The 24908-nt window shown below is 37.7% G+C and overlaps 1 long non-coding RNA gene across 1 annotated transcript in view; it reads right to left on the bottom strand.

Annotated features, from left to right (window-relative positions):
- Positions 1 to 1421: 1421 nt before the first annotated feature.
- The window catches only part of LOC128576113 (uncharacterized), a 38645-nt gene continuing 15158 nt past the window's right edge, over positions 1422 to 24908 (bottom strand). The window contains exons 2-3 of the long non-coding RNA XR_008377243.1: positions 18035 to 18118; positions 1422 to 1526 (exon numbers count right to left, since the gene is read on the bottom strand). This is a non-coding gene — a long non-coding RNA (uncharacterized LOC128576113). The remainder of the gene's footprint in view (positions 1527 to 18034; positions 18119 to 24908) is intronic.

The raw sequence follows: 24908 nt of genomic DNA, 5'->3' as shown, positions 1-24908 counted from the left end.
AGGGGTCCTGTAGGTTTGAATGAATGCTCTGTACCTAAAAATACATTAGAAATTTATAAGGAATGAATAATGACATTGGAATAGATGAGACTGTACAAAGAAATAAGAAGAGAAAGCTTATGTTGGAATAAAGGGAATGCCAACTTTTAGGCTTCTGACATTGTCATTTGAGGAAAAATAAAATATTTTTTTCTTTATAGCTACACTTTTAAAAATCCACCATTATGTTTGCCTTTCATGGTTACCCATATTTTAATGAATAACACCTAAAATTAGAATATTTAGTCCTTGGACACTTGGTATCAGTCTTCGCGGAGACCAGTTTGTTGCTGGCCGTTCTAGTGTCTAAGCCCTTCTCCCACTGTCTAAGTTAGTTTTCTTTCCGTGTCTGCTCCACAGCCCACTTTTACTTCCCAGGGTCTTCTAGGCTTTGCCGCCTCATCGATGCCAAATGAGTTATTCCTTAGCTCTTGCTACTGGCTCCCAGCTGCTCCATCTCTGAATAGCATGCTATCATTTCCAGAACTAAGTGAATTAGCAGCAAAGTCTGTGTATAGCGAACAACTGGTCGGTAGATATCAGGACTCAGCACTGAGCTCACATTCAGTGAAATAAAGGCTCAAAATAAAATATTGAATAGTAAACATTAGGATGAAGATATTTTTTTTTCTTTTTATGTTTAAGATGTGAGCAGATAGTCATGTAACCTGAGCAATAAACTGTAACAAAATACAGCCATAAAACTAATCAGATCCTTTCACTGATTATTAGAGAAGAAACTTTAAAACTATACAGCTCTCTTGCCTGCCTGCTCCCGTTTTTTTTTTTTTTTTTTGTAGAGACAGGGTCTCACTTTATGGTCCTCGGGTAGAGTGCTGTGGCCTCACACAGCTCACAGCAACCTCCAACTCCTGGGCTTAAGCGATTCTCTTGCCTCAGCCTCCCGAGTAGCTGGGACTACAGGCGCCCGCCACAACGCCCGGCTATTTTTGGGTTGCAGTTTGGCCGGGGCGGGTTTGAACCCGCCACCCCCGGTATATGGGGCCGGCGCCTTACCGACTGAGCCACAGGCGCCGCCCACCTGCTCCCGTTTTGTAGCTGATGAAATCAAAGACTTGAGAGGGAAAGTAGCAAAACGAAGATCACACCCACAGTCAGTCAAAGGCAGTGGGCGGGCTCCTGTCTCCTGCTCCAGCGGTCACTGAATAACTGCACAGTGACTACTGTGCCACCTACTAATGATGGAGAGAAAGTAAGCAATGCAGAGCTCACTTTGTTTTGTTGGCATAAATAAATATGATCAAATAAAATGTTATCACATTTCCCTGACACCATTTGTTGTTGTTGATAAATTATCATGCCATCACCATATCTCTGTGTTCTTACTACGGAGCAAAGTTCCCGAATCTTCCTCCCCAAAGCTGGAATACTGTTGACTGCAACCTGTTCTACTCTTGACTCCTCCACTTCTTGGCTGTTTCACTCTGGGGGCACTGCTGCACCGCTCAGGGCTTCCGTGTCAGCAGCTGCAACATAAGGACAACAATCGTGCCTATTTCTTAAGATCATTAACCAAGATTAAATGTGCTAATACATGATAAAACTGTTCAAAGAGTGTCTGGAGCATCGTGAGCACTGGCAAAGTGTTAGCTATACTAATAACTAACACGTTGGATTTTGAAACATGACACTTTTTTTCTTTTAACTCATTGCCACTGATGGAGAGAAAGTCCTTCTATAGCTAGAGGTAAAAAGCTTGCAAGTGTTCAAATATCAGGGAGTTAACACATTGGTGCAAATAAGCTTTAGTCAAAGTCAAAGTGAAAATGAGAAAGTTAGACAGTTTGAAGTTTTGGTAGTGGATGGAGTTCAAAAGTCAAGTACCCAGAAAAGGAGAGGAAATGCAACTGTGGGGAACGTCATGCTGGACACCAAGAAATGAACTTCCAAGACTTTCCATTTTTGTATGAAAGCTCACCTTACCATTGTGGCTGCAGGAACAGGGCCCAGAGGCATAGGCAGGGCCTAGACCTGTGATCCTGCTGTGGGCTGGGGCGGCTGCCCACATCAGGAGGGCAAGGTGGTCATGGTTGACTAGGAAGTGGAGACACACCAGACACAGTTGCTGGACTGTCCCAGGGAAACCATCAGTGGACACACACACCTGTTATCCTGGTGAGGATGTTCCAATCGCTTGTGGTGAGCTGTGTGAGTTGTTCTAAGCCCTGCTTCACTTTGTGTTTTTCGTATTGTTCCAACCTTAGAGCAGCTCATATGTTTATTTTCTGTGAGTAAAACACATCACTCAGTGAAGGGAAAAAACTTCCTTTAAGTTTTAAGATTTGTGCCTAAAAAGGTTACTCCATAAAAGGGACAACAGCACCCAAATGTTTACAGCAGCATAGTTCACAAATGCAAAGATGGTGAAACAACCCAAGTGACCACCAATATATGAACAGGTTAATAAAATCTGGCATATTTGTACCATGGAGTACTACTCAACCATAAAAAGAAGACTTGTACCTAAATCTAATTTTACATGTTTGAAAAATGAGTACAAGTTTTCCCACCAACTAACTATTCTGTATAAACTCTTCCCACTCAGAAATAAAAACAAAGCAGGAGGAATCACGCTACCAGACCTCAGACTGTATTATAAATCGATAGTGATCAAAACAGCATGGTACTGGCACAAAAATAGAGAGGTAGATGTATGGAACAGAATAGAGAACCAAGAGATGAACCCAGCTACTTACTGTTATTTGATGTTTGACAAGCCAATTAAAAACATTCAATGGGGAAAAGATTTCCTATTTAACAAATGGTGCTGGGTGAACTGGCTGGCAACCTGTAGAAGATTAAACTGGACCCACACCTTTCACCATTAACTAAGATAGACTCTCACTGGATAAAAGATTTAAACTTAAGACATGAAACTATAAAAATACTAGAAGAAAGTGCAGGAAAAACTCATGAAGAAATCAGTCTGGGCGAATATTTTATGAGGAGGACCCCCTGGGCAATTGAAGCAGCTTCAAAAATACACTACTGGGACCTGATCAAACTAAAAAGCTTCTGCACAGCCAAGAACACAGTAAATAAAGCAAGCAGACAGCCCTCAGAATGGGAGAAGATATTTGCAGGTTATGTCTCCGACAAAGGTCTAATAACCAGAATCCACAGAGAACTCAAATGTATAAGCAAGAAAAGAACAAATGATCCCATCGTAGGCTGGGCAAGGGACTTGAAGAGAAACTTCTCTGAAGAAGACAGGTACACAGCCTACAGACATATGAAAAAATGCTCATCATCTTTAATCATTAGAGAAATGCAAATCAAAACTATTTTGAGATATCATCTAACTCCAGTAAGATTAGCCCATATCACAAAATCCCAAGACTAGAGATGTTGGCGTGGATGTGGAGAAAAGGGAACACTTCTACACTGCTGGTGGGAATGCATATTAATACATTCCTTTTGGAAAGATGTTTGGAGAACACTTAGAGATCTAAAAATAGATCTGCCATTCAATCCTATAATTCCTCTACTGGGTATATACCCAGAAGACCAAAAATCACATTATAACAAAGATACTTGTACCAAAATGTTTATTGCAGCCCAATTCATAATTGCTAAGTCGTGGAAAATGCCCAAGTGCCCATCGATCCACGAATGGATTAATAAATTGTGGTATACAAGAATGGAGAAGCATGAATCCTATGTACTCAATTTTGATATGAGGACAATTAATGACAATTAAGGTCATGGTGGGGGGGAGGAAAAGCAGAGAGAGGGACGGAGGGAGAAGGGTGGGGCCTTGGTGTGTGCCACACCTTCTGGGGGCAAGACATGATTGCAAGAGGGACTTTACCTAACATATGCAATCAGTGTAAACTGGCTTATTGTACCCTCAATGAATCCCCAATAATAAAAAAAAAAGGAAAAATTAGAACAACAATAATTTGTAAAAAAACAATATTTCATTATGCAGAAATAATTTAGACAGATGAATTTAATGTTGTGTGTTTTTATATCTAGACGTACAATAAACACATATGTGATTTATATGCATAGCTGCATAAGGATTTCATGACTCAAAATATTTGTTGATTGAATTAATAGAGATAAATGTCTTGTTATCAAATAGAATTCCATTATACATATGAAAAAATAAATTGTGGTATATGTACACCATGGAATATTACGCAGCCTTAAAGAAAGATGTAGACTTTACCTCTTTAATGTTTACATGGATGGAGCTGGAACATATTCTTCTTAGTAAAGTATCTCAAGAATGGAAGAAAAAGTATCCAATGTACTCAGCCCTACTATGAAACTAATTTTTGGCTTTCGTATGAAAGCTATAACCCAGTTATAACCTAAGAATATGGGAAAGAGGGAGAGGGAGGCGAGGGAGCGGGAGGATAGGTGGAAGGAGGGTGATTGGTGGGATTACACCTGCGGTGCATTTTACAAGGGTCCATGTGAAACTTAGTAAATGTAGAATATAAATGTCTTAACACAATAACTAAGAAAATGCCAGGAAGGCTATGTTAATCAGTGTGATCAAAATGTGTCAAATGGTCTATAAAACCAGTGTATAGTGCCCCATGATCGCATTCATGTACATAGCTATGATTTAATAAAAAGAAAATAAAAATAAACAGAGAAAAAAAAGTCAAAATTTATTAAAATATTTCAAAGTACAGGAAAAAATTTCACAATAGTAAATAATATTAGAAACATCCATGCTCAGTTCTATATAATTTTGATATTTTGTTAAAATTGATTAAGAATTATGGTCTGGCACGGTGGCTTGCACCTGTAATCCTAGCTCTCTGTGAGGCCAAGGCAGATGTATTTCTTGAGCTCAGGAGTTCAAGATTAGCCTGAGCGAGAGTAAGACACCCCCCCACTACTAAAAATAGAAAAAGTAGCCAGTGTGGTGGCTCATGCCTATAGTCCAGCTACTCAGAAAGCTGAGGCAGGAGGTTTGAGATTGTTGTGAGCTATCATGCCATGGCAGGCTACCCAGGGTGATAGAGTGAGACTCAGTTTAAAAAAAAATTGATTCAGAATTTAAAAATAATAAATAAAACATATTAAAGATACATTGAAGCTTCTTGAGCTCTCTACCACTACTTTCTTTCTATCTTTAAAAGTAATCACCATGTTGAATGCAGTAGATCATTCCATGTATATTTATGTGTAATAACATGTATACAAAATAAATAACATAATATTATTTTTTGTTTTTATATTTTATATGTAATACAACCATACAAATTGCTTTCTATGTTAACATTATGTTTTTGAGATTACTTTTTAAAAATTGTCATGGTAATTAATTGCAACTTCCACAACACACAGCACAATATAATAATGAGTAGCTTTTTATTTTTTGCAGTTTTTGGCCAGGGCTGGGTTTGAATCCGCCACCTCTGGCATATGGGGCCAATGCCCTACCCCTTTGAGCCACAGGCACCACCCATAATGAGTAGCTTTTTTCCAGTTAGTAACTTAGGGATCTGAGCTTCTTCCCTTATGTGGTTCCATTATCTAGCCGCCTTTGCTTCTAGCTTCATAAAAGTGGGGAAAAAAGATAAAGGTATTTAACCATCTTAATTAAAAAGTGATTCATAATAACTCTGTACTGAACCTCAGAGTCAAAGCATTCTATAATAGACATAGTCTTATTTGACAATGTGAATGTTACTTTCTTTGCATTATTATTATTATTGCTTAATATTTTGATGCAGCAATTCTCTGATTTCTTTTCTGAATGTATTTATGTTTGTTCATTCTTTGCTAGGTTTTTGTTTCTAGTCCTTATCTTAAACATTGTTATTGTTTTTAAATTTTAAGCCTCTTTAATTTTGTGAAGGCAAAAAATGGAAACCTAATAAACAGATGTATATGTAAAAAAAAAAAGTAACTCATAATATTTCTTTCCTCATAATATTTATTTCCACTTTTTTTTGCTCAGAACATGTCACATGGTCACTCTAACAGCACAGGAGGTAGAGAATGTCACCAAACGTGTGGATATTGGTATTTAAAAGAATCTTCCAGGGTGGTGCCTGTGGCTCAAAGGAGTAGGGCACCAGCCCCATATACTGGAGGTGGTGGGTTCAAACCTGGCCCCAGCCAAAAACTGAAAAAAGAAAAAGAATCCTCCACAGCCATTTCATCATGGTTCATTCATTTAACTACTACAAAGTTTTCCATGGTGTGAATATACCACAATTCATTCATTTTAATGGACATATGGCTTGTTTGTAATTTTTCACTACTGTAAATCAGAGTGCAGTGAAATTCTTGGGAACACCATTTTTGCATACAAGCAACACTTAAATCTCACTGAAGAGTAGCATTTTGGGGAGGCATGTAGTGTGTGTGTGTGTGAGAGAGAGGGAGAGAGAGAGGCTATGCCTGTCTTCAGTGTTACCAGACACACCTAATTATTCCTCAAAGCAGCAAAGTAATTTAAATGTTCCCATTTTTCCACATTCTTAAAAGTTTTTGTATTTCTGAATTTTAAAAATTATTTTTAGAAACTAATGCTAAAATGGTATCTTATGAGTTTATTCATATTAGTTAGGTTTAAAATCTTTTTGTGTGTTTACATGTCATTTTGATTTCTTCTTGAATTCTATTCATATCCATTGTTCATTCTTTTAATGATTTGGCTTTTTTATTATTTAGAGAGCACTTTGTTAGTTCTAGATTCTATTTTTTGTTGTTGATTATTATCTTTTGTAAACAATGTTTTTATTTTTTATCACGTTCTTAAACTTTTTAGTGATGTCCTGAAGTGAAATTATGGTTAAAGAAGAGAATAAACTGATTACTTTTATGAGGAGTGGCACCAAATGGAAGCTTGCAGCATGTGGAAGTTTTAAGTTTGAAAGTTCTCTAATTCAGGTATCTTTTAAATAAGTATCTTGTTTAAGAAATTTTTCTTTAAAAACTATCTCAAAAATTTGCTGCATTGATTTTAATTGTAGAAGTTTAAAGGAATTTCATTTATCCCACCTTGAATATATATTTGTAAATACCACAAAGTAGGTAACCAGGTTTCTTATTTTTCTTATAGCTAGTCAATTCTGAAGGCATTAGAGACCTTGCAATCTCTAATTTGCAGTGTTTCTACGGTTTATATCATGTGTCCATATGTTACTGCAGCTGGTTTTGTGTTTACTATTCTGTACTATTAAAATTTCTATAGTTTCGGTCCTTTTGGAGCAAGATGGCGACCGAGTAGCAGCTTCCTTGCATCTGGGCACCGTGAGTCTGGGGAGATAGGACTCCGGGCATCTCTGGCTGGTGGGATCTGCCTATAATCATCCTTGTGAGGATAAAGGAAGTCAGTGAGAGACCCCAAGAGGAGGACTAAAACAGTGGAAAAATGGCAAGTGGTCACGTGTGTTCAATGGATCTAAATCCGCCGGCAACTGTAAGTACAGTAGCAGCGAGACTGCAAACCAGAAAGGCCTTACATGTGAACTGTTTTGTTGTCTTTGGACTTGGCACTCGGTTGAACTGCCCTGGGGAGAGCCTGAGCAGGAGTGTGGAGAACTTTGGCTGTTGTCTAGGGCCCCAGTCTGAGCCACTGAGCCAGATGGAGCAAATGGTGTTTAGCTGTGGGCCAAAGGGAGCCATTGTGAGTGATCTGCCCTGGCAAGCTCCGCCCTCAGGGTTCCAGAGCAAGAATCGGGTGGAAGCTGGTAACCCAGAGACTGAGTAGCCTAAGGGCGGAGTCTGAGCCGCCTTACAGCCCTAACCCTCAGGGGCAGAGTGAGACCGGTTTTGGCACACTGGGTAAGTGGATAGCCACTTCAGCAGTGATTCCAGTGACAAGAACTTTCCTGGGAAAGCTTCTACTCAGTGAGTTTACAAGTTCAAAGTGCCTTTTAAGAGGGCTGAAGAGAGATTTAGGGTGTCTACCAGCTGGGATTAGAGAAATCTGCAGCCTCCAGTCGTATCAGCACTGTGATTAACGCTCATACCCCAGGAGACCACGTGTTGCCCAGACAATATTCAACAACACATACATACTGCTTTGTTTTTGGTTGTGTTTTTTTTTTTTTTTTTTCAGTTATTTTGGTTTGGTTGTTTTTCTGTTTATTTTGATGTTGTTTTGTTTTTTAATTTCAACCTTTTCTGTACAGATTTTTTTTCTTTCTCAATTTTTCTAGTGTAATTATAATTTCCCATTGCTGCCTTTTTCAATAACTAGAACTTCATTTTTGCTAGTGTTTCTACTGCTATTATTTGATTTTTCACCCAATTTTATACCGTAAAGTTTTCTGTTTGCTTGTTTTGGTTTGATTTATAGCATTTTTGTCTTTCCTCTCTACTTGGTGGAGGTCGGGTACTGTATCTGACCAGCTTAGCAAAGAGCTGCTGACCTCAAGGGAACCACCCAACTGGGCACCGCCAGAAGGTGGTTTTTTTTTAAGGTTGTGTCAAAGTACCCTACTGTACACCTATATTGCTCTGTCTTCCTATTTCTGTGCCTCGCTTCTTTTTGTCAATATTCCTTTTACCCACCCCCTCTCCTTTCTCTATCTTTTTTTTCTTTTCGCTCATTCTTCTTTTCTTTCATCCCTTTCTTGCTCTTCAACCTTCTCATCCTTCTGGCCCTGTACCAAAAGGACTCATCAAAACCTTAGTCCACAGGCACAAGAACTTAAAGAGCAAGAGGAAGTGAAAGGAAAATTAGGGCAAGGAAACAGATAAAAGAAATCACCCATGAGGAAGAATCAGCAGAAAACTCCAGGCAACATGAAGAACCAGTCCAGAACAACCCCGCCAAGGGACCATCAGGTAGCTACTGCAGAGGATTCCACCTATAAAGAAATGTTAGGAATGACAGAAAGGGAATTTAGAATACACACGATGAAAACACTGAAAGAAATGATGGAAACAATAAAGGAAACTGCTAACAAAGTGGAAAATAACCAAAAGGAAATCCAAAAACAGAATCAAATAAGAGATGAACAATATGAAGGGTATAGAAAGGATGTAGCAGAGCTGAAGTAAATGAAACAATTAGGGAACTTAAAGATGCAATGGAAAGTATCAGCAACAGGTTAGACCATGCAGAAAAAAGAATTTCAGAGGTAGAAGACAAAGTTCTTGAGATAACTCAGATAGTAAAAGAGGCAGAAAAGAAGCGAGAGAAAGCAGAACGTTCACTGTCAGAATTATGGGACTTTATGAAGCATTCCAACATACAAGTTATAGAAATCTCAGAAGGGGAAGAAGAATGCCACAGAGAAATGGAAGCCATACTAGAGAATATTATAAAAGAAAATTTCCCAAATATCACCAAAGATTCTGACACACTGCTTTCAGAGGGCTATCGGACCCCAGGTTGCCTCAACTCTAACCGAGCTTCTCCAAGACACATTGTGATGAACCTGTCCAAAGTCAAGACAAAAGAAAAGATTCTGCAAGCTGCAAGGAGTAAGCGCCAGTTGACCTACAGGGGCAAATCCATCAGAGTGACCGCAGACTTCTCTAATGAAACTTTCCAAGCAAGAAGAAAATGGTCATCTACCTTTAATCTACTTAAACAGAACAATTTCCAGCCCAGAATTCTGTACTCTGCTAAGCTAAGCTTTAAAATTGATGGAGAAATCAAATCATTTACGGATGTAAAACATTGAGGAAATTTGCCACGACAAGACCAGCTCTACAGGAAATAATTCAAACTGTTCTACACACTGACCATCACAATGGATCAGCACCAAAATAAGAACTCAGAAATTAAAGGACAGAACCTAACCTCCACACTGATGCAAAAGATAAAACTAAGCAATGGACTCTCACAAAATAAGACGAATAGAATAATACCACACTTATCAATTATCTCAATAAAGGTACCGGCTTGAATTCCCCACTGAAGAGACATGGATTGGCTGACTGCATTAAAAAACACAAGCCATCCATCTGCTGTCTGCAAGAAACACACCTGGCTTCAAAAGACAAATTAAAACTCCGAGTGAAGGGTTGGAAGACAATTTTTCAGGCAAATGGAATTCAGAAGAAAAGAGGAGTTGCAATCTTATTTTTAGATACAGGTGGATTTAAAGCAACTACAGTCAAAAAAGACAAAGATGGACACTTTATATTGGTCAAGGGAAAAATACAACAAGAAGACATTTCAATTCTCAATATTTATGCACCCAATTTAAATGCTCCCAGATTCTTGAAACAGACCTTACTCAGTCTGAGCAATATGATATCTGATAATACCATCATAACAGGGGACTTTAACACTCCTCTTACAGAGCTGGACAGATCCTCTAAACAGAAATTAAACAAAGATATAAGAGATTTAAATGAGACCCTAGAACAACTGTGCTTGATAGACGCATATAGAACACTCCATCCCAAAGATAAAGAATATACATTCTTCTCATCACCCCATGGAACATTCTCCAAAATTGATCATATCCTGGGACACAAAACAAATATCAACAGAATCAAAAGAATTGAAATTTTACCTTGTATCTTCTCAGACCATAAGGCACTAAAGGTGGAACTCAACTCTAACAAAAACGCTCCACCCCACACAAATGCAAGGAAATGAAACAATCTTCTGTTGAATAACAGATGGGTGCAGGAAGAAATAAAACAGGAAATCATCAACTTCCTTGAGCATAACAACAATGACGACACAAGCTACCAAAACCTGTGGGATACTGAAAAAGCAGTTTTGAGAGGAAAATTCATCACTTTAGACTCCTACATTCGAAAAACAGAAAGAGAGTGCATCAACAATCTCACGAGCCATATTATGGAATTGGAAAAAGAAGAACAATCTAAGCCTAAACTCAGTAGAAGAAAAGAAATATCCAAAATCAAATCAGAGATCAATGAAATTGAAAACAAAACAATCATTCAGAAAATTAATGAATCAAGGAGTTGGATTTTTGAAAAAATTAATGAAATAGATAAACCATTGGCTGACTAATGAGAAATAGAAAAGTAAAATCTCTAGTAACCTCAATCAGAAATGATAAAGGGGAAATACAACTGATCCCTCAGAGATACAAGAGATCATCTCTGAATACTACCAGAAACTCTATGCCCAGAAATTTGACAATGTGAAGGAAATAGATCAAAATTTGGAATCACACCCTCTCCCTAGACTTAGCCAGGAAGACATAGAGCTCCTGAACAGACCAATTTCAAGCACTGAGATTAAAGAAACGATAAAACATCTTCTAACCAAAAAATGCCCTGGTCCAGATGGCTTCACACCAGAATTCTATGAAACCTTCAAGGAAGAGCTTATTCCTGTACTGCAGAAATTATTCCAAAAAATTGAAGAAGAAGGAATCTTCCCCAACACATTCTATGAAGCAAACATCACCCTGATACCAAAATCAGGAAAAGACCCAAACAAAAAGGAGAATTTCAGACCAATCTCACTCATGAATATAGATGCAAAAATTCTCAATAAAATCCTAGCCAATAGATTACAGCTTATCATCAAAAAAGTCATTCATCATGATCAAGTAGGCTTCATCCCAGGGATGCAAGGCTGGTTTAACATACACAAGTCCATAAATGTTATCCACCATATTAACAGAGGCAAAAATAAAGATCATATGATCCTCTCAATAGATGCAGAAAAAGCATTTGATAAAATCCAGCATCCTTTTATAATTAGAACACTGAGGAGTATAGGCATAGGTGGTACATTTCTAAAACTGATTGAAGCTATCTATGACAAACCCACAGCTAATATTTTACTGAATGGAGTAAAACTGAAAGCTTTTCCTCTTAGAACTGGAACCAGACAAGGTTGTCTTCTGTCACCTTTACTATTCAACGTAGTGCTGGAAGTTCTAGCCAATACAATTAGGCAAGACAAGGAAATAAAGGGAATCCAAATGGGAGCAGAGGAGGTCAAACTCTCCCTCTTTGCTGACGACATGACCTTATACTTAGAGAACCCCAAAGACTCAACCACAAGACTCCTAGAAGTCATCAAAAAATACAGTAATGTTTCAGGATATAAAATCAATGTCCACAAGTCAGTAGCCTTTGTATACGCCAGTAACAGTCAAGATGAGAAGCTAATTAAGGACACAACTCCCTTCACCATAGTTTCAAAGAAAATGAAATACCTAGGAATATACCTAATGAAGGAGGTAAAGGACCTCTATAAAGTAAATTATGAAATCCTCAGAAAGGAAATAGCAGAGGACATTAACAAATGGAAGAACATACCATGCTCATGGATGGGAAGAATCAACATTGTTAAAATGTCTATACTTCTCAAAGCAATCTACCTATTCAATGCCATTCCTATCAAAATACCAACATCGTACTTTCAAGATTTGGAAAAAATGATTCTGCGTTTTGTATGGAACCGGAAAAAACCCCGTATAGCTAAAGCAGTTCTTAGTAATAAAAATAAAGCTGTGGGCATCAGCATACCAGATTTTAGTCTGTACTACAAAGTCATAGTGCTCAAGACAGCATGGTACTGGCACAAAAACAGAGACATAGACACTTGGAATCAAATTGAAAACTAAGAAATGAAACTAACATCTTACAACCACCTAATCTTCAATAAACCAAACAAGAACATACCTTGGGGGAAAGACTCCCTATTCATTAAATGGTGTTGGGAGAACTGGATGTCTACATGTAAAAGACTGAAACTGGACCCACACCTTTCCCCACTCATAAAAATTGAGTCAAGATGGATAAAGGACTTAAATTTAAGGCATGAAACAATAAAAATCCTCAAAGAAAGCATAGGAAAAACACTGGAAGATATTGGCCTGGGGAAAGACTTCATGAAGAAGACGGCCATGGCAATTGCAACAACAACAAAAATAAACAAATGGGGCTTCATTAAACTGAAATGCTTCTCCACAGCTAAGGAGACAACAACCAAAATAAAGAGACAACCTACACAATGGGAAAGGATATTTGCATATTTTCAATCAGACAAAAGCTTGATAACTAGGATCTATAGAGAACTCAAATTAATCCACATGAAAAAAGCCAACAATCCCATATAGCAATGGGCAAGAGACATGAATAGAACTTTCTCTAAAGATGACAGACGAATGGCTAACAAACATATGAAAAAATGTTCATCATCTCTATATATTAGAGAAATGCAAATCAAAACAACCCTGAGATACCATCTAACCCCAGTGAGAATGGCCCACATCACAAAATCTCAAAACTGAGATGCTGGCGTGGATGTGGAGAGAAGGGAACACTTTTACACCGCTGGTGGGACTGCAAACTAGTACAATCTTTCTGGAAGTTAGTATGGAGAAACCTCAAAGCACTCAAGCTAGACCTCCCATTTGATCCTGCAATCCCATTACTGGGCATCTACTCAGAAGGAAAAAAATCCTTTTATCATAAGGACACTTGTACTAGACTGTTTATTGCAGCTCAATTTACAATCGCCAAAATGTGGAAACAGCCTAAATGCCCACCAACCCAGGAATGGATTAACAAGCTGTGGTATATGTATACCATGAAATACTATTCAGCCATTAAAAAAAATGGAGACTTTACATCCTTCGTATTAACCTGGATGGAAGTGGAAGACATTATTCTTAGTAAAGCATCACAAGAATGGAGAAGCTTGAATCCTATGTACTCAATTTTGATATGAGGACAATTAATGACAATTAAGGTTATGGGGGGGGAAGCAGAAAGAGGGACAGAGGGAAGGGGGTGGGGCCTTGGATTGTGTCACACTTTATGGGGGCAAGACATGATTGCAAGAGGGACTTTAGCTAACAATTGCAATCAGTGTAACCTGGCTTATTGTACCCTCAATGAATCCCCAACAATAAAAAAAAAAAAATTCTATAGTTTCATGATAAATCTTGAGAGCTGCTAGGGTAAGTAACACTTTGCTTTTCTGAAATTCTTTCAGCTATTCTTTGCCCTGGGTTTTTAATCTTAATTTTAATTCCATCATAAAGTGCCTATCAGTACTTAAATCTACCTGACACTATTATAATGTTTATGGTATAACAGTATCACTAAACAGTATCTTTTATCTTATATAATATTATTATTTTCTTTCCATAAAAGTGTTACATCAACTATATAGGATAAAAAGAGCTATTTTCGGGTGGCGCCTGTGGCTCAAGGAGTAGGGCGCCGGTCCCATATGCCAGAGGTGGCGGGTTCAAACCCAGCCCCGGCCAAAACAAACAAACAAAAAAAAGAGCTATTTTTCTTTTCTTTTCTATATTTACAATATTTCTTATCACCAGAATGTGTGGGGTAACTGCACACACTAAGCAATTCTCTCCTCAGCAGACACTGAGTGTTTGCCCTATAATTTATCTCAATTTCAGCACTATTTCCTTGAAGGTAGCAACAGATCCCACCGACTAAGGACTTCATCCACAGGATGATCCCCACGTCAGTGCCAATTGCAAGTGCAGGTTAAATATAAGGTTAAGAAAGTGTCATTCTCTTCCCCGTGTCTTCAGGAATTATTTTATTTTATTTATTATTTTTTATTGTTTGGGGTTCATTGAGGGTACAAAGATTTGGGTTACACTGATTGCATTTGTTTGGTAAAGTCCTCTTATAATGGTGTCCTGCCTCCAAGAGGTGTGCCATACAACATAACCCCATCTCTCTTCCTCCTCCCCTCTCCTCACTCCCTCATTCCACTGTCCCCCAGCTTGAATTGATCTGAGTTTTTCTTTTATGAGGGTGTGTATTAGATTGTCTACTGGCGTCATATTAGAATTGAGTACATTGGATGCTTGCTTCTCCATTATTTTGATATGATGAAGAGAGAATGGGGACTGAAGACTCCATTCTTGGCAAGGGAAAAGACCCCCCGAAAAGAGGAAATAAGAAAAGGTGAACAATAGAAATAAGCTGAGCAAGGCAGAATAAAAACAGTTTAGCTAGCTTACTTTTAAACTAGGAGTTAAATTACTTGTCTGAGCAGTTTCTGCTTTTGCTAGAAGTCTGGCCTGTAAAAGGATACAGCTTGCAAACACTGGGTCTGTAAATACTCTGAAGAATAATGGTCATAACAGAAGTATGTGCAAGGCCTTGGAGAGAACATTAACCAGACCAACCCCTGCCCAGTCAACAGTCAAAGCAAATACCCATTGTGGGATATAATGGCCAGGGCAGAGATGAAGGGAACAGATTGAGCCTTGAGATATGGGCAGGAGGGCTTGTACCCTAACCATGGAGGGAAACGCCTCTGGGTGGAGATAAAGAGAAAATTCCTCTTTCCCACAGATTCTTCAGAGAAGAACTGATGCCACTGTGTCTGCTCCACAGAGAAACTAGAGGGGTCTAACCTCCCCCAAGGAATCTGTGGGCGTGACCACAGATGGGCTACTGCCCCCACCCAAGGCTCAGGTTCCAGATTTCTCAAGGCTTCTCAGACCCTTAAAGTTAATGATTATAGGTAGAATAAGAACTAACATGCTTACTCAGGGAAACTGCTCACATTTTTACTCCCTTCCTCAGCTTACCCTCTTGGCTAAAAGAGAAAATAGTCTTCAATAAAAACTGGATGGAACAAACACTCAGGGCCACTCACAGGAGCCCCACAAGCTAGTGGTGATCCCCTATGTTCCCACCTTTGAAAACTACTTGTGTGTCCCCTCTCTTTATCTCTCACTGCTTTTTACTTTATTTTTCTTCAATCAATAGCCTCCAGTTCCACAGGTCATCAAGGACCCTGCTTCGGGGGTGAGACCTTGGGAATACTTTACTAAGAAGAATGTGTTCCAACTCAATCCAGGTTAATACAAAAGATGTAAAGTCTCCATCTTTATTAGTGACTAAATAGTACTCCATGGTATACATAGCTTATTAATCCATTCTTGGGTTGGTGGGCATTTAGATTGTTTCCACATTTTGGCAACTGTAAATTGAGCTGTGATAAACAGTCTAGTGCAAATGTCTTTATGATAAAAGGATTTTTTTTTTCCTTCTGGATAGATGCCTAGCAATGGGATTGCAGGATCTAATGCGAGGTCTACGTTGAGTTCCCCGAGGATGCACTGTACTTCCTTCTGTGTTCAGGAATTTTTAATGACTATCATCCTAAATGCTGAATTTTATAAAATTATATTAAGTGTTGGTTGAACTAGAAATAATAATATGAAATTTTCTCCTTTAATTTGTTATATAGGATATTATTTTCTGACAAAGGACCATTCTTTCTTTATGGAAATAAGTCCAACTTAATTATGCTGCATGTTTTTATATACTAATTTTTCTTCTTATCTGAAGAATGAAAATCCTTCTAATATTTTCTTCTTAGTTCTCTCATTCTTGGTGATTATCTTAATGATCTCTTAAATTCCTTCAGACTTCAATATTCCAACTGTGTTTGTAACTTGGTTTTAATTCCTAATAGGGTAATAATTTTTGTTGCATTCTTAATGTCTTAGTTGAAGATAAACATGAGATACTTATTCAGAAATTGGGTACATGATTGTAAAGCAAAAGAAGAATTCAGAACTGCGGTTCTGGATTTGATAAACTTTGCCATATAGGTAGTAATAAAATATGATATACAGATAAGACATTCTGTGGAAAGAGGATAGTACAAAGATTTAGACATGTGTAAGATGAAGTTTGAGAAACTATGGTATTTAATAGCAATGATGATTCTATAAAGAGACAGTAAAGTCCATACAGTATGAACCCAGAAGAATACAGAATAATGAATACTACATTTCAAGAGGGTTAGGTTGGTAAGGTTAATATTGTTGAATGTTACTGAGAATTTAAAAATATAGAAAATATCCATTAGATTTAAGAGAAAAACCATTATCTATGCCTAAATCATGATATTCTTAATGGATCAGTCTACCTTATAATGAATTAGTCCAAACAGGTCTCTTTTCTTTTTTTTTTTCTTTTTTCTTTCTTTTTTGCAGTTTTTGGCTGGGGCTGGGTTTGAATCCACCACCTCTGGCATATGGGGCCAGCACCCTACTCCTTTGAGCCACAGGTGCTGCCCCAGGTCTCTTTTCTTTTCAACAGTGACTTTTCCACCTTGAAAAGCAAAATTACATGAGACTCTTAGATATTGTGGCCTCTAACTGCTAAAGTGAGATCTCAGTATAAAAGTTTTTGTCACTGAGATGCACAAATGTCACTAAATGGTTTCTGAGCATTAGTTAAAAAGTGTTGCCAATAATTGCCTAAATTTGTAGAGATCCATCTGTTTATTAATATATATACTATATAAGTGAGAAATAGGCATGGGCTAGTTTGGAACTATCTGTGATTAGCAAGAGAATATACTGAAGTTTTGTATTCATTCATGCAGCCCCCTCTAAGTATTTATCTATCCATTTCTTTTTCTTTTTCTTTTTTTCCTTTTATGAGACCAAGTCTCACTCTATCACCTTGGGTAGAGTGCCATGGCATCATAGTTTACAGCAACCTCAAACTCCTGGGCTTAACTATACTCTTACATCAGCATCCCAAGTAGCTGGGACTACAGGCGCCCACCACCAGACCCAGCTAATTTTTCTACTTTTTTAGAAGAGACAAGTTCTTGCTCAGGCTGTTCTCGAACTCTTTAACTCAAGCAATCCCACTGCTTCAGCCTCCCAAAGTGCTAGGATTACAGGCATGAGCCACCATGCCTGGGTATCCATTTAATTTTTAATTTATTCAGATATATTATATTTTTGACCTTCTACAATGGAGGTATTGGGCTTTTTGCTATATTTTATCATAGACATTTTTGTAGAGGTCATAATATAGCAGGAAAATCATATTCATGAAACCCATGTTTTCATTTAGTTTTTCCTGCTTTGATAACTGAACAGTACAGCAGCTGGGATATTAAGGAGGATTACACCTTGAAGTTCACAAAAATAACATGGGTTCCTAATCATCAGAGAAATGCAAATCAAAACCACTTTGTGGTATCACCTAACACCAGTCCAGTGAGAATAACCCACATCATAAGGTCCCAAAGCTGAAAATGCTGACATGGGTGAGGAAAGGGAAAGGGGTCACTTACGGCTGCAAAGACGGATAAGGACTCTTCAAAAAACTGAAAGTAGACTTCCCATTTGATCTCACAATCCCATTACTAGGTATCTACCTAGAAGAAAAAAACATCACTTTATCATAAGGACATTTGCAGTCAATTGTATATAGCAGCTCAATTCGCAATCCCAAAGATGTGGAAACACCCCAAATGTCCATCAGCCCATGAATGGATAACTGTGGCATAGGTATACTATGGAATGCTATTCGGCCATAAAAAGATAGATTCTTTACATCTTTTGTATTTATATGGATGGAATTGAAGAACATTCTCTTTATTAAAGTATCTCAGGAATGGAAAAGCAAGCATTCCATGTATTCAGTATTAATCTGAAAATAGAATAAGAGATTAACAACTATAGGCCTACGGGTGAGAAAAACAATTAAATTCAAGAAATGGGGGAGGGGGCTTAGTACGTTTCCACCTATCAGGTACAATGTATGGATATATGACAGACTTATTGGGTGAAGGATTCAACTACAACTGACTTTGGACTTTACCTTAGAAATGTAAATAATGTAACCTAATCGTAGTACCCTCATATAAACCAGAAAAAAAGAAAAATTAAGAGTAAGATAGGTGGAGACTCTCTGTACATAGAAAATCCAACATGGGAAAGGATCGCTTCCAGCTTCTACAGTAAACAAGAGTAGCTGAGTGTCAATTGAACATCAGGCAGGTACATGGTGATGGGGGTGGGGTTCAGTGAAGGAAAAATAACAGAAAAGTCAGTAAGAGACATGGCCATCCCCCGCATAGCATATTGCCTTAGACAAAACAAGAATAAGACTGCAAAAGTAAAAATTTCTTGATTAAATTTCACTTTCATACTTTGCCTTATAACAAGCCATATTCTCAAGTTGTAAGATTAAAAATAAAGCCTCTTATTTGTATTTTTTCTTTCATATCATTAAAATTTTCCATCTCTTTTAGTAGTAATTTAATAGAAATTTTTGAAAAACCATGATCATTTGACTTGATCACCAAAGTACCATAGTAACACATTAGTGAATCATAGAATTGCTTAATACTTTGCTAAAGGAAAAGAAAATCAAATCTAGAAATATTCTTTGCCTTCCTCTAGGGAACAAAACATCTATTTGTGCAGGTAATTTAATAACCAAAATGATGATCCTTTATTTTATTTAAATAATAGTAGAATAAGGGCGGTGCCTGTGGCTCACCAAGTAGGGCACCAGCTTCATTCATATGCCAGAGGTGGTGGGTTCAAACCCAGCCCTAGCCAAAAACTGCAACAACAACAAAAAATAATAATAACAGTAGAATCAGATTTAAACAAAGTGCTAAAATGTCCAATCTATTATCATTATAAATTTTAACTTTTAGTAAATGACATATACTGTTTTAAAAGTAGAAATTGGCCAGGCACCGTAGCTCCTGTGTGTAATCCTAGCACTCTGTGAGGCCAAGGTAAGAGGATCCTTTGAGCTCAGGAGTTTAAGATCAGCCTGAGCAAGAGTGAGACCCTGTCTGTACTAAAAAAAAAAAAAAAAAAAAAAAATAGAAAAAGTAGCCAGGCATTGTGGTGCATGCCTGTAGTCCCAACTACTTGGGAGGCTTGAAGCAAGAAGATTACTTAAGCCCAGGAGTCTGAGGATGCTGTGAGCTATGGTACTATGGCACTCTACCCAGGGTGACAGACTGAGAGTCTATTTCAAAAATAAATAAATAAAAATAAAAGTAGAAATTGATTGAGAATGTCAAAATTAATACTCTGTTTACACTGGAAGAAGGGATGAGGTATTTGAAGAGAGTGACACTGTAGAGTTAAGTGATTTGGACTTACATTTCAGGTCTGTAATACACTAGATATGTGGCCTTCCATCTGTCATGTAGTTTCTAAGTGTTTCATTATTTCTCAACTTAAAATGAGATTGTTGAGTAAGATTGTGAAATTCTTTGCTTGTGTTAACATTCAACAAGTCTAAAGGATGGTTTGGCACAATGCTTTTGATATGACATAACTGTCGGGGAAAAGTATCATAACTCTGGCAACTATGTGAAATTACACCCACTTCAATTGGTACTTCGTGGATGGTTGCATTATTCACATATTTACTCAAACGCTTGGGAAAATTAAAACTGAACTTTTTCTTAACTGAGCAGAAACTGTAGGCTGTGTCTTCAGAGAAATGCTGAGAAATATCAGATAGACTTCTATGAGAACGGTACTGTGAGAACGACTGTAGGAAGACACTAAAGGGTTCAACCCAAAGAAAGAAATAAAGACACTGAAAACAAAAAGTAAGACATCTAAAATAGAAAAGAGTAGCAATAAGAGGAGAAAAAAATGATAAAATCTAATGGATTATTTTCACATACACACAGTGCGTCATAGTTTGACTTCTAATTCTCTGTAGAACATTAGCAAGATACCCAAATTCCTGATAACTTAATATCCTCATTATGGATATTTTGTGAACAATACCTCTCAATCAAAATTTTTCACACTGCTTTGGAGCCCAGGGGGTTTTCATTTATAGATTCTTAGAAAGAGATTCATGATATAGTTAGAATAATCAGTAGTTCTCTTTAGAACTTAAATAATTTGTTCTATTTAAATCTAAATTTATGTGTCTAAATCTAAATTTAGATCTTCAGATTTGAATTATTGAGTTTTATCTTCGAAAATACAATATCTTATTTTTTTATTGTTTACCCATGTTTTCATTTAGTTTTTCCTGCTTTAAAAGTAAGTTTTCTTTTCCTCTTTAATAATCACCTTAAATGTAGTTAATTGTCAAATTTATAACATTTGTGGTCCTTAGAAATAAAACTAATGGCACACTAAAGTACTATGATATTACTGTAAATCTACAATGTTGGCATATACAGATGACCTTTGAAGAATGTTGCAATGTGGGAATTGGAGGCTCTGACCCACACCCTGCCCCTTGCAATAGAAAAATCTATGTGTAACTTTTGACTCCTCAAAAACATTACCAATAGTTTGTCAGCGGCCATACTAACCACAAAGTTAATCAATACGTATTTTGTGCATTATTTGTAACATATACTGAATTCTTTTTTTTTTTTTTTTTTTGAGACAGAGTCTCACTTTGTCACCCTTGGTAGAGTGCCATGGCCCATGGCATCACAGCTCACAGCAATCTCCAACTCTTGGGCTTAAGCGATTCTCTTGTCTTAGCCTCCTGAGTAGCTGGGATTACAGGCGCCCACCACAATGCCCGACCATTTTTGTTGCAATTCTCATTGCTGTTTTAGCTGGCTGGGGCCAGGTTCAAACCTGACACCCTCGGTATATGGGGCTGGCACCCTACCCACTGAGCCACAGGTGTCACTGTATACTGAATTCTTACAACAAAGTAAGCTAGAAAAAATAGTTATTTTTAAGAAAATCAAAGAAGATAAAATATATTTAGTATTCATTAAGTGCAAATGGATCATTATGAAGGTCTTCATTCTTGTGGTCACATGGAGTAGGCTGAGAAGGAGGAGGGGAAAGAGGGGATGATTTTTCTTTCTTGGGGTGGCAGAGGAGAAGAAAATCTTCGGAGTGGACCTGCAGAGTTCAAACCTATGTTGCTGAAGAGTCAACTGTATTTTTCTTCATCATTTTCCTCTTAAATTTACTGTGATTTATAAAATGCATATGCTATATCACCAGATTTTAAGAAGAAAAAATTATTATATATCTTAGACTTTCAAGATTTTCCATTCTGATATTGGTTTAGCTTCACAATCTTAATGAGATCAAATGAACATAGTTTGAAACTGAAACTCTAGACCTCAAAATTCATGAAGCAGCAATGTTGTAAAAAAGAAATCACGTGTTTCTTATCTGGCTCCTGGAAGAGTCCCTGCAGTATCACATTGGTTGATCTGTCAACATTAGTTGATTCAGTTGATCACTCCCCATTCCTTGACAGTTTTTCTTACTTGACTTTCTTTTTTTTTTTTTTTTTGTAGAGACAGAGTCTCACTTTATGGCCCTTGGTAGAGTGCCGTGGCATCACACAGCTCAAAGCAACCTCCAGCTCCTGGGCTGAAGCGATTCTCTTGCCTCAGCCTCCCGAGTAGCTGGGACTACAGGAGCCCGCCACAACACCCGGCTATTTTTTTGTTGCAGTTTGGCCGGGGCTGGGTTTGAACCCACCACCCTCGGCATATGGGGCCGGCGCCCTACTCACTGAGCCACAGGCGCCGCCCTCTTACTTGACTTTCAAAACACTGCAGTTTCCTATTTCTTTTTTTCCTATGTACTTAATTAGTTGCTCCTTCTTGGTCTTTTTCTCTCTACCTATCCTAACCTCAAATGGCTGAAAATCCCCAAGGCACCTGGAGCTTAGTCTCATTTCTATCTATACTTGTATTTGTGAAACTACGCAGCCCATTTCATTAAGCACTGTATTAATATGGTAGGGCTGCCATAAAAAAGTACCGGTGGTGGCTTAAACAACAGAAATTTAGTTTCCCAACCCTGTGGAGGCTAAAAAGTCCAAGATCAAGGTGTTGGCAGCTTTAGTTTCTGAGGTCACGCCTTCGTGTTCAAATCATCACCTTCTAGCCATCTTCCTCCATGGCCTTTTCTATGTGCAGGAGCACTACTAACATCTCTTCTGCTTCTTTTAACAGGTCGGTTGAGTTAGGGCCCCATCTTTTTGACTTAATTAAATCTTGATTACCTCTTTAAAGATCCTATTTTCAAATACAGTCACATTAAGGGTTAAAGCTTCAGTTTAAGAATCTGGGGAAAACAATGCAGTACATAACAAATACCATCTATGTCCTGCTGGCTTTCAAATTTATATCTCTGGCCAAGACCTTTTCCTAGAAATGGAGCGATCCACCCACTCACAATATTCACTTAGATTTCTAATAAACACATGAACTTAGCACATTTGAAATTGACTTAGGAACCAAACTCCCTTCTCCAACAAAAATCCTCACCATCTCACACAATGGCAACCCTTTCATTTCCCCAGTTCGAAAACTTTGGAGCCAGTCTTAATTCCTCTCATTCCTTCACATCCATATCCAATCTGTCAGAAAACCCTGTTTAATGGAGCTTCAAAATACATCTGGAAGATGTTTATATTCCCACCCGGATTAGTGACATAATTTCTTTTATCTTGGTTCTCTAAATGTCTATATTCTATAGTATATTCTAGAGAAGAAGTGACAGAACTTCCTCTATCCTTGCCCTCTAAATGTCTATATTCTAGTGATTCTGTTAAAAGGCACGTCAAATCTGTTATAACAGATCATTTTATAGTCCACATCACATTGTTTGACTGGTTTTCCATCCTAGATCAACTCTCTGACTCATCTCCTGTTATATATTTTCTCCTGTGCCTGAGTAACCACACCATATTTTGAAGAACTGGAAATAATAATACTTCATTTTGTATGAAACCAGAAAATAACCTGTATAGTTAAGGGTATTCTTAGTGATAAAAACAAAGCCAGAGGCATTGCCCTATTATACTCCACGCTATATTACAAGTCCACAGTAAAACAGCATGGTATTGGAACAAAAATAGAGACATAGGCATATGGAACAGAATAGAAAACTAACAGTTGAATCCACTCTCTACTTGCCATCTGATCTTTGATAAACCAAACAAAAGCATACAGTGGGGAAAAGAATCCCTATTCAACAAATGGTGCTAGGAGAAAAGGATAACCACATGTAAAAGACTGAAACTCAACTCACACCTTTCACCACTTACAAAATATTGACTCAAGATGGATAAAAGACTTAAATCTAAGACACAAAATGATACAAATCTTGGAAGAAAGTGCGGGGAAACTCTTGATTCTGTTGGACTGAGAAAAGATTTTATGAGAGAGATTTCAGCAGCCAATGCAACAATGATAAAAATTAACAAATGTGACTTAATTGAGCTGAAAAGCTTCTTCATAGCTAAGGACACAACATAGCTAAGTAAAGCAAAAAGATAATCTTCAGAATGGGAAAAGATATTTGTAGGGTATCAGTCTGACAAAAGGTTGAAAACTGGAATCTACAGAGAACTCAAATTAATTAACAACAACAACAAAGAGTAAAGGATCTCATCTACCTCTGGGCAAGAGATATGAACAGAACCTTCTCTGATGAAGACAGACAAATGGCTGACAAACATGAAAAAATGCTCATCTTCCCTGATCATCAGAAAATCCAAATCAAAACCACCCTGAGATATACCTAACCCCTTTGAGAATAGCCTATATCACAAAGTCTCAAAGCTAAAGATGCTGGTGTGAATGTGGAGAGAAGGGAACACTTTTTGGTTGTTGTTGTTATTTTGGGGTTTTTTTGCATTTTTTTGGCTGGGGCTGGGTTTGAACCAGCCACCTCCGGCATATGGGGCTGGCGCCCTACTCCTTTGAGCCACAGGCACTGCCCGAGAAGGGAACACTTTTAACTGCTGTTGGGATTGCAAACTAATATAGCCTTTTTGGAAAGAAGTATGGGGAATCCTCAAAGAACTCCACTTAGACCTCCCATTTGATCCTCTAATCCCATTACTAGACATCTACCCATAATCAAAAAAATTATCTTACTATAAGGGTATTTGAAGCTCAATTTACAATCACCATAATGTGGAAACAACCTAAATGCCCACCAACCCACAAATGGATTGACAAATTGTATATGTATACCATGGGATAATATGTAGCCATTAAAAAAGATGGAGACTTTTCATCTTTTGTAATAACCTGGATTGAGTTGGAACACATTCTTCTTAGAATAGCATCACAAGAATGGAGAAGCAAAATATCAACATACTCAATTCTAATAAGAAGGCAGTAGATGATCTAATACAGTGTGGGAGTAGGGGAAGGAGGGAGCAGAGAG

This window comes from Nycticebus coucang, chromosome 23 (genome assembly GCF_027406575.1).
Source record: "Nycticebus coucang isolate mNycCou1 chromosome 23, mNycCou1.pri, whole genome shotgun sequence".
In the NCBI taxonomy this organism is placed as follows: Eukaryota; Metazoa; Chordata; class Mammalia; order Primates; family Lorisidae; genus Nycticebus; species Nycticebus coucang.
Note: the sequence above shows the minus strand (reverse complement) of the source record. Positions and strands in the feature narration are given on the sequence as shown.